Consider the following 8,519-nt stretch of genomic DNA (forward strand, 5'->3'; position numbering starts at 1 on the left):
AGTTTGTCGTTGACATTCGTCAATACTGGCGTTCATGTAAAGAGGTTGAAGGTTCGGCTGAGTCAACAGTGACACAGGAGGAAGGACATGTTGGCCGAGTTTGGCTGCTCAAAACAGATGACGCATCCTGTGCTGAGATCACCCGGGACAGGGCATTGCTGAACGTGCTGATCGTATACGATCGAGGACACCAGCAAAAGCCTTCTCCACAACAGCAACAGCTGACTTTGTCAATCCCGCTTCTACATCATTACCAGCTGCGCGGACAATTATTGCATATGAGCGCGTTTTTTATCCAGCAGGGCGTACGCATCTGCTCGCGAGCACCTGTCCCGCCGAACAATTTCCAGGAAAGTCTGCTCATCTGCACGCTTCGGACATATGGGATCATCAGCTGGGTTAGCACAGCGTCAACCGCAACAGCTGGAAGAATCAGAAGTGCAGGTATCTGATGGAAGATTGTCTCCGCAACTGTCAGCGTGTTGCCGACTTACATGACTTGGTGCTGTGGTCAAACCGCCGGCAGTTCCCACACTGCAATGGCCGCGTTTGCAGTGAGTCTACGCTATAGACAGGGCCAAATCTTTAGTTCACAAAGACAAATGACCCTGAAATAGACGCAATAACTGATTTTATGGGCACCCGAGAACCACCAGCCTTCCTTTTACAGCGGAAGACACCAGCACCGGCATTTTGAAAATTCTGAAAAATTTATGGGGTGAAGCTCAAGGATAAATCGATAAACCCTTAGTGCAGGCAAGCTGTTAAGGAATAAATGGTCTCACCGGCAGTCAGGTGAAATATGCGTACTGAAGCAAGACCGCCTCACAATCTAAACCAGAAGATTTGCACTCTATACCCCTTCTGCCAAACGGTCTTCCTTCTGAAATTTCCAGATGGCGGCTGGTCCCAGGCTTCAGTTGCTCCTGAATGATACGAGAGTTTTTGAGTTCAATGGCTCCATCTCCAATAGGTACCAATGCCACAGGGATCACCTTGCAACCATTAATACTGAAAGACTCCATAGGAAAGCTTTGAGACCGCACACTGGCGAACCAGGATGCTGGAGCTTCCCTTGTGGAGGTCGAAGCTATGGTCAAAAGCCTAGCAATTCAACAGCCCTAATTCCCACAGGACAAAAACCTGGTTTAATCCCTCACCCGTGGAACGGCCTCACCAGGAACCGATGACAGTCGAGACGACAGTGCAGCAAAGCTCTAGGAGACACCGGACACAGGTCGACAGGTCACCGCTAACAGGCTCCTGTTGACACACACAAGTACCAGAACCTTGTAAGTTGCAGCGGCAAATCTGATGGTGGGCGTGCTGAAGCTAGTTCATCAGAACCTGGTCTTTGTCCACTGAAGGACAAAGGCCTCGCCTACGAATATCATTTCGCCCTGTCGTACACCATTCATGTAATCCGGGCAAATTCGGCTCATTTCTCCATTTGCTGTTGCTTTCCGTCACGCCTTCCTTCTCTTTGCGTCCAAATGTTACCATGAGGGCCCCGTGGGGTATGAATTTTTTGTTAGATATTCAGAACCAAATTAGTTTCCTCCCCCAGATCTCAGCTAGGACATTAACTCATGAGTTTATTCTATGGCACTTGCTTCTAATTCTCATGACTATTACGTTTTCTGTAACCTCCTCCTTCAAGTTGTCGCACTTTCACTATACTCAGAGCTCTAAGTATCTCGCTGTAGCAAGTTTTTAATAGTATTTTACAAACGCAAACAGCGACCCATTCGCCAGGGCCCTTTCCAGTAGAATATTCTGCCACACTATGACATCGTCACAATTGTTAAAGAACGCTAAAGCAGCTGAAAGAATGTTTATATGTTCGTTTTCCATTTCACTTTGATGCTTCCTTCCCTACCCCCTTCCCCCAACCCCGGACAGCACATGCCACAGTAGAAGCTGTGTTCACGGGAAGCCTGTGGAGACGGAAGCGTAGCACAGAGTCACCGCACTTCCATAGAATTGAATGCCGATGCCGCTACTATCGGTGGTAAATCCTTCTTGCTCTCAGAGAGCCGAACAGACGCCGCGGCTTCCGTTGGTGGCACGACTGTGATCGTCGTCGGAGGAAGAAAGGAGAGACTGCCGCGAGGCGGTGCCACGAAAGGAGTCAGCGTGAGGCCCCCTAGCGGGCCCTCCGTCGATGGAACGGGCCGGCGGCACGAGGTCAAAACCGGCAACTCGGGGACCTCGTCCACCACGGGCAACGGAGGGACCGGAACAGAGGGCCTGCGCTCCTCGACCACCACCGAGACGGGAGGCCCGTCGACGTAACGGTCCGGGTGCAGCCGCGTGGGGAAGCGGGCGCCGTCTCCCAGTGAGGTGAAAACCGGCAGGAACCAGAGGGCCTTGCGGTGGCCAAACACCTCGGCGATGTTGTCCCTGAAGCCAATGTCGAACGAGTCTCTGCGCAAAGAGCACCGATGGCGTCTTCAGATAGTGTACGTTGTCGCCTTTCTTTTGTGTGAACGTTCAAGGCGCGTGAAGTCCCCGCTAATCAGTGCTGATAGCAGTGTCTCTGGGATAACTTTTTTTCCGCGGAAGCCGTTTTTGCGCTGTTTCTCTAGTACCTAGCGACCCCTCCTCTCAGTGAGTCAAGCACGCAGGATACTCAGAATTCTACCCCACTACCAGAGCATCTTTCACATCTTTCACAAGGTTCAAGCCAATGTCCTCACCACTCCGACGCGTGTTTACCTCTACCACTTACCTCCCGATCCCTCTTGCCTTAGATACCTTCCTGTATGCTAACCTAGAGAACCATTTTTTTCTTTGTCCTGTCGCCATCCAAGCCCCCATTAACCCCCCACTCCCCCTTTCTGTTGCTGTGTCTGGCTGATGTCTTTTCTAGCAGAGGATCACCGGGCCCTGGTCAGACAAGCCGTTCATCTGCTCTGCGCTTAATTTGCTGCCTGAATAAAGTATATTCCTTCTACTGTACTACCCAGGTTCAATAAAAACTAAGAATATCGGCTTAGTCTGCACGTAATCTTTTTGTCAGCAACACCATCTCAAAACGTGTAATATGTACAAGCTGGGCTGTCGACAGCTTGTTCGATACCTGTCATCCTTGAACAGATGGGGGCGCAGGTCTTCGAGGGTGGTGACGTTGTTGCACACCATGGTGAAGTGCAGGTAGAGGAAGGAGCCAAGCACCAGAACCAGCATCACGCCGAACGCCTAGAGGAAGGTGCAGTTGAGCGTGACGTAAGTGGAGGCGTTGCTGGACCAGGCGCCAGCCACGTGATGCGTGGCGCTGGCCAGTCCGAACACGCACAAGGCCACCACGTAGAAGATGGTGAGCAGGAAGAACTTGTAGGTGCTGAAGCAGACGCAGTTGTTGAACCAAGGGCAGTGGTGGTCCATTTTTGGAACGCACCTGCGAACATGCGCCAGGTTAACGTTTCGTCGCGCGCTTGTCCGCCCATAATATAATGGCACCTGAGCACGTCCACACGCGTCCGATAATTATATCCGTTAATACTGCTTTACAAAAAAAGTCTCCGATCCCATTTGGGTCAAGGCTGCCTAGCTTGTTTTTATATTCGGTCACAGTAAAGCTATCAAGGCGGAGCACCATAACTGCGTTACTGCGCGAGAGGTTCTGACGCGGACCGGCCGCCTAGCACGTTGCTTGCTGCACTTTGCTTGAATCAGGGAATAAACTATTTTTAAGCGGGTAGAGCAAGCCTTCCAGATCGTATTCTAATTTGATTATTTATTCAAAATCTTGTTTTCGTAATATATTTTCTATTTCTTGCTTATATTTTTCTTATCTTTCATTGTTCAAAGGTGTACTCGTCAATACATATAAAACCAATAGAAATAGGCAGCTTTATAAAGTTGTACAAACGAGGAGCGATGGGGTGCTTTAAAAAAGCTTGTGCAGTCTGTCTCAATTCTGCTAATCTTGCTCATGAACAGTGGTCAGACAATCTTCTGTTGTGGCGACAGGATTCTTTAGGTTACTGAAACGAAATGCTTTACGATTGGCTACGAAGCCAACTAGCTGAGCCCCACTGCGGCCCCACTGTGCTCTATATAAATAACGTCCTAGAATTGAATTGAGCCGTTTGCCAGAAATCTCACCTGAGTGCAGGCAATTGGAGACTGTTGGGAGGGGGGGGGGGGCTTACCACTCTGGAGGAATGTTGGGAGACGACCGCCCCCCTCGACCCCCCCCCCCTGTTACGGTGTCCTTGGCTTACATATATTATTAGTCGAAGGTTCTAGATCAGAAGGGGGTATGCTCCTCCTCGGACAGTCCAGGGCTGTAGTGGACTCGACTGAGCAGCGCGCTAGGGTAATCAGCCATTACTGGCCCTCACGACTAGCGCTGCCGCATGCTCTGAGAAATGGAAAGGTTCAATCTGCGTCACTCTCAGTGGTCAAATCAACAGCGCTGAGAAGAAAGGAAAGGAGGGACGGCAAAAAGGAAGTAGGAAAGAGGGGCCGCAGTGGAGGTCTGCCCGATTGTGCATGCGTATTGTGCATTTGCTTCATTTCTTTCACTCTCTTTTCTCACTCATTTCATCCTACCCCAATGAAAGGTGTCTCGACTTTTCTTTATAACGTTTTCCTTCCCTGCAGTGTAGCTAGAGAAAGGAAATAAAAATTAGTTTTGGGGACAGGAAATGGCGCAGTATCTCTCACATGTCGGGTGACACCTGAACCGCGCCGTAAGGAAAGGGATAAAGGAGGAAATGAAAGAAGACAGGAAGAATAAGGTGCCGTAGTGGAGGGCTCCAGAATAATTTCGACCACCTGGGGATCTTTAACGTGCACTGGCATCGCACAGCACCTCAACTCTGCGAACTCGCGTGTATGTAGCTCCACTCCAGAAGAACAGGCACTCGGACACACAAAAGGGACGATGAAAGGCGCGAGTGGACTATCTGCGCCGCAAACATCGACAGGCACAAAATGTTGTATACGTCGACGCAACCATGTACCCCGATTCAACAAACGCGGTGGCGGTCGTCTTGGGCACCAATTTCAAGGAAATCGCCAGCGCGTCCCCACGGAACTGCTCTCCCACAGTAGCAGAAACTGCTGCAATTGCCCTCGCAATCCTACACGGCGATGCTACGGGAAATGGGTCAAAATTATTACCGACTCCCATTCCGCGTGTCGCCTCTTCCTCTCTGACAGACTTCCACATTCCGTCGCTCCCATTCTGACTACCCCACAAGTTCAAGATTCCGCATGCAAGCACCAAATCACTTGGACTCCTGGGCACGAGGGCCTCGAGGGAAACGAGGCCGCGGACAGTCTAGCTCGAGGATATACTAACCGAGCGACTAACCTCCCCGACCTCACCTATCTCCCCTCTACGTACGCCGAGCGCCTCCTCCTTCTCCGAACACAAAGACAAGTCTATCCCCCACCACACCGTAAGCTAACGGCGGCAGAGGCGATGGAATGGCGACAACTACAGACGAACACCTTTCCTAACCTGCACAAGTACTACATCATCATCCCCGACAGATATGACAGAATCTGCCCCTGGTGTGGCGGAATTCCAACAACATATCACGTAACGTAGGGCCGCTCCGGTCCCAAGCCCCCCGAACTAGACAAACATCACTCCGAGGAACAATGGGAGTCTGCCCTGCTCAGCTCTGACTTGGCGACGCAGCGAAAGCTGATATCCCAAGCAATAGCAACTGCGGTGGACATTGGGGTCCTGAAATAAGGACTCCACCCAAAATCTGTATTTTCGCCTCTCTATCCTATCTTTTTGGAATAAATGTTTTCTACTACTACTACACAGCACACAGGCGCCTTAGCGTTTCGCCTCCATCGAAACGCAGCCGCCACGGTCGGGTTCGAACCCGCGAACTCCGGATCAGTAGCCGAGGGCCCTAACCACTGAGCCACCGCGGCGGGATAAAAAAAGGCATAAATTGAAAACTGACAATTGGTTTTCGGGGAAAGTGAATGGCGCAGTATGTGTCACACATATCGGCGGACACCTTAACCGCACCGTATGGGAAGGGATAAAGGAGGGAGTGAAAGCAGAAAGGAAGAAAGAGGTGTCGTAGTGGAGCTCTCCGGAATAATTGCGACCACCTGGTTATCTTTAGTGCTTCAGGGAAGACTAAGTAATTTTGAAAAAGTAGGCTTTTTCAAAAGCAGACTCCTATAAGAGTGCGTATTGTTATGAAGAAACCAGTGTGCCGGCACCCGGAAAAATAGCCCGCAGGGAACATTGCCGGCATTTTGACCCGATTGGCTAATTCTAGTCAAATAACGGCACAAAGCTAATGAAACAACACTCCTGGAATTCTTCTTCCAACTGTTGGCCGGCACAATATACCCTGCGCAATAAAACTGCCGGTAATCAAAGCTAACCCAAAGAATCACAGAGTGCGCGTTAAAGAACACCAGGTGGTCGAAATTTGCGGAGCCCTTCACTGCGGCGCCCTCATAGACTGAGTCGCTTTGGGACGTTAAACCCCCATAAACTAAACTAACTAGCTACCTAAAGGGACACACTCCCCGTGGGGGCGGGGGGACTAATATTGATTTATCCTGTTTCTTTTTCTCTTTTATAAAAACAAAAAACCCTCACAAACGAGGGGGAGAGAGGGGTGCACGTCATGTGACTACAGCGAACCAATAATAAGACACCAGAAAATTTTTAATTTGTTTTTGAGGAAAGGAAATGCCACAGTAATCGTCTCAAATATATGGTGGACACCCGAACCGCGCTGTAAGGGGACATGAAAATCACAATTTCGACCACCTGGGGATCTTTAACGTGCATTGACATCGCACAGCACATGGGCGCCTTAGCGTTTTGCCTCCATAAAAACGCAGCCCCCGCGGTCGGGTTCGAACCCGGGAACTCGGGATCAGTGGTTAGCGCGCTCGGCTACTGATCCGGAGTTCCCGGGTTTGAACCCGACCGCGCTCGGCTACTGATCCGGAGTTCCTGGGTTCGAACCCGACCGCGGCTGCTGTGTTTTTATGGAGGCAAAACGCTAAGGCGCCCGCGTGTTGTGCGATGTCAGTGCACGTTAAATATCCCCAGGTGGTCGAAATTATTCTGGAGCCCTCCACTACCCTTTCATCTTTCACTCCCTCCTTTATCTCCCCGTACGGCGCTGTTCAGGTGTCCAACGATATATGAGACAGATATTGCGCCATTTCCTTTCCCCAAATACGAGTTATTATTACTATTATTATTATTAAAATAATATTATTGGTTTTTTCCGGAAAGGAAATGGCGCAGTATCTGTCTCATATATCGTTGGACACCTGAACCGCACCATAAGGGAAGGGATAAATGAGGGGGTGAAAGAAGAAAGGAAGAGAAAGGTGCCGTAGTAGAGGTCTTCGGAATAATTTCGACCACCTGGGGATCTTTAACGTGCGCTGACATCGCACAGCACAAGGGCGCCTTAGCGCTTTTCCTCCATGAAAACGCAGCCGCCGCGGTCGGGTTCAAACCCGGGAACTCTGGATCAGTAGACGAGTGCCCTAACCACTGAGCCACCGCGGCGGGTTTATTATCAAAATGAAAATTGTTTGTTGGGGAAAGGAAATTGCGCAATATCTGTCGCATCTCGGCCGACACCTGAACCGTGCCGTAAGGAAAGGAACAAAGGAGGGACTGAGAGAAGACAGGAAGAAAGCCTCCTGTGTATTTTTCTGGAGAATCTGCCGGCTGCCGGCAATATAGCCACTTCCTTTTTACAAAGGCTGTACATAGCAGGGCCATAGCGAACCCTCACCTACGGCACTGGGAGCAGTGGTGCGCTCGGTCGGGCTTCACATGCTGACAGCGTTCGCAGAAGCGCACGCCCCGGTTCTCCGCCTGGATATCGAGGAACTCTCCGCGGGCCTCGTCGTCGGCGCATTGCTCCAGCAGACGCTGGTCGCTCTCGCTGAGGCCGAAGTAGCCTGGGATGGGCGGCACTGCGGTCACGGTGGTCTGCACGAACGACCAGAGGCACAGCAGCAGCAGCAGCAGGTGGAACACGGTGCTGAAGGCAAAGCGCTGCGCGCCTTCCTTGACCAGGGAGCCGCAGAACACAAAGATGTACACGTAGTAGGCCCACACGAACAGGCAAACCACCATGGCGACCGGAAGCCAGGCGACGAACTCGTGGTTGGAGCGGCGGCGGCGGGCCGACTCGGAGCCACCCGAGGAGGTCGCCATCGCGAGTATAGGTGCCTGAAGTGGAGCCGCGGTCGACTTTCTGGAAGGTGGAATGCGGTTGGTGGCAGCACGCGCTGCTGCGATGCTGATGGGCGTGTCATGGAAAGAAAAGGAAGTTCGTTCAGTACAGAATTGAAACCTGGACTGCCTGGCAAAGGCGTTCCACAATGGCCCCATGCTACCTATCGTTCCGGCTACAGCGTACATTACAGCAGCGAGGTTCTGGCGACAAAATTTGTTAAGAATGACAACTGGATCTCTTTTAAGATCTGATGATTACCTGCGCCTGAAGTATTCGTGGAGCAGGCAATCATGCCATTCACGGCAGGTG

At 51.1% G+C, this 8,519-nt stretch overlaps 1 pseudogene across 1 annotated transcript; it reads right to left on the minus strand.

Moving 5' to 3' along the window:
* Positions 1 to 1,964: 1,964 nt before the first annotated feature.
* On the minus strand, positions 1,965 to 8,236 carry LOC144116402 (palmitoyltransferase ZDHHC15B-like; annotated as a pseudogene). The gene is made up of 3 exons (XR_013311859.1): positions 7,761 to 8,236; positions 3,083 to 3,400; positions 1,965 to 2,427 (listed from the first exon to the last, which is right to left on the minus strand). The product of XR_013311859.1 is annotated as a palmitoyltransferase ZDHHC15B-like (transcript).
* Positions 8,237 to 8,519: the final 283 nt, after the last annotated feature.

The sequence above is a fragment of the Amblyomma americanum genome, chromosome 1 (assembly GCF_052857255.1).
Source record: "Amblyomma americanum isolate KBUSLIRL-KWMA chromosome 1, ASM5285725v1, whole genome shotgun sequence".
NCBI classification, from domain to species: Eukaryota; Metazoa; Arthropoda; class Arachnida; order Ixodida; family Ixodidae; genus Amblyomma; species Amblyomma americanum.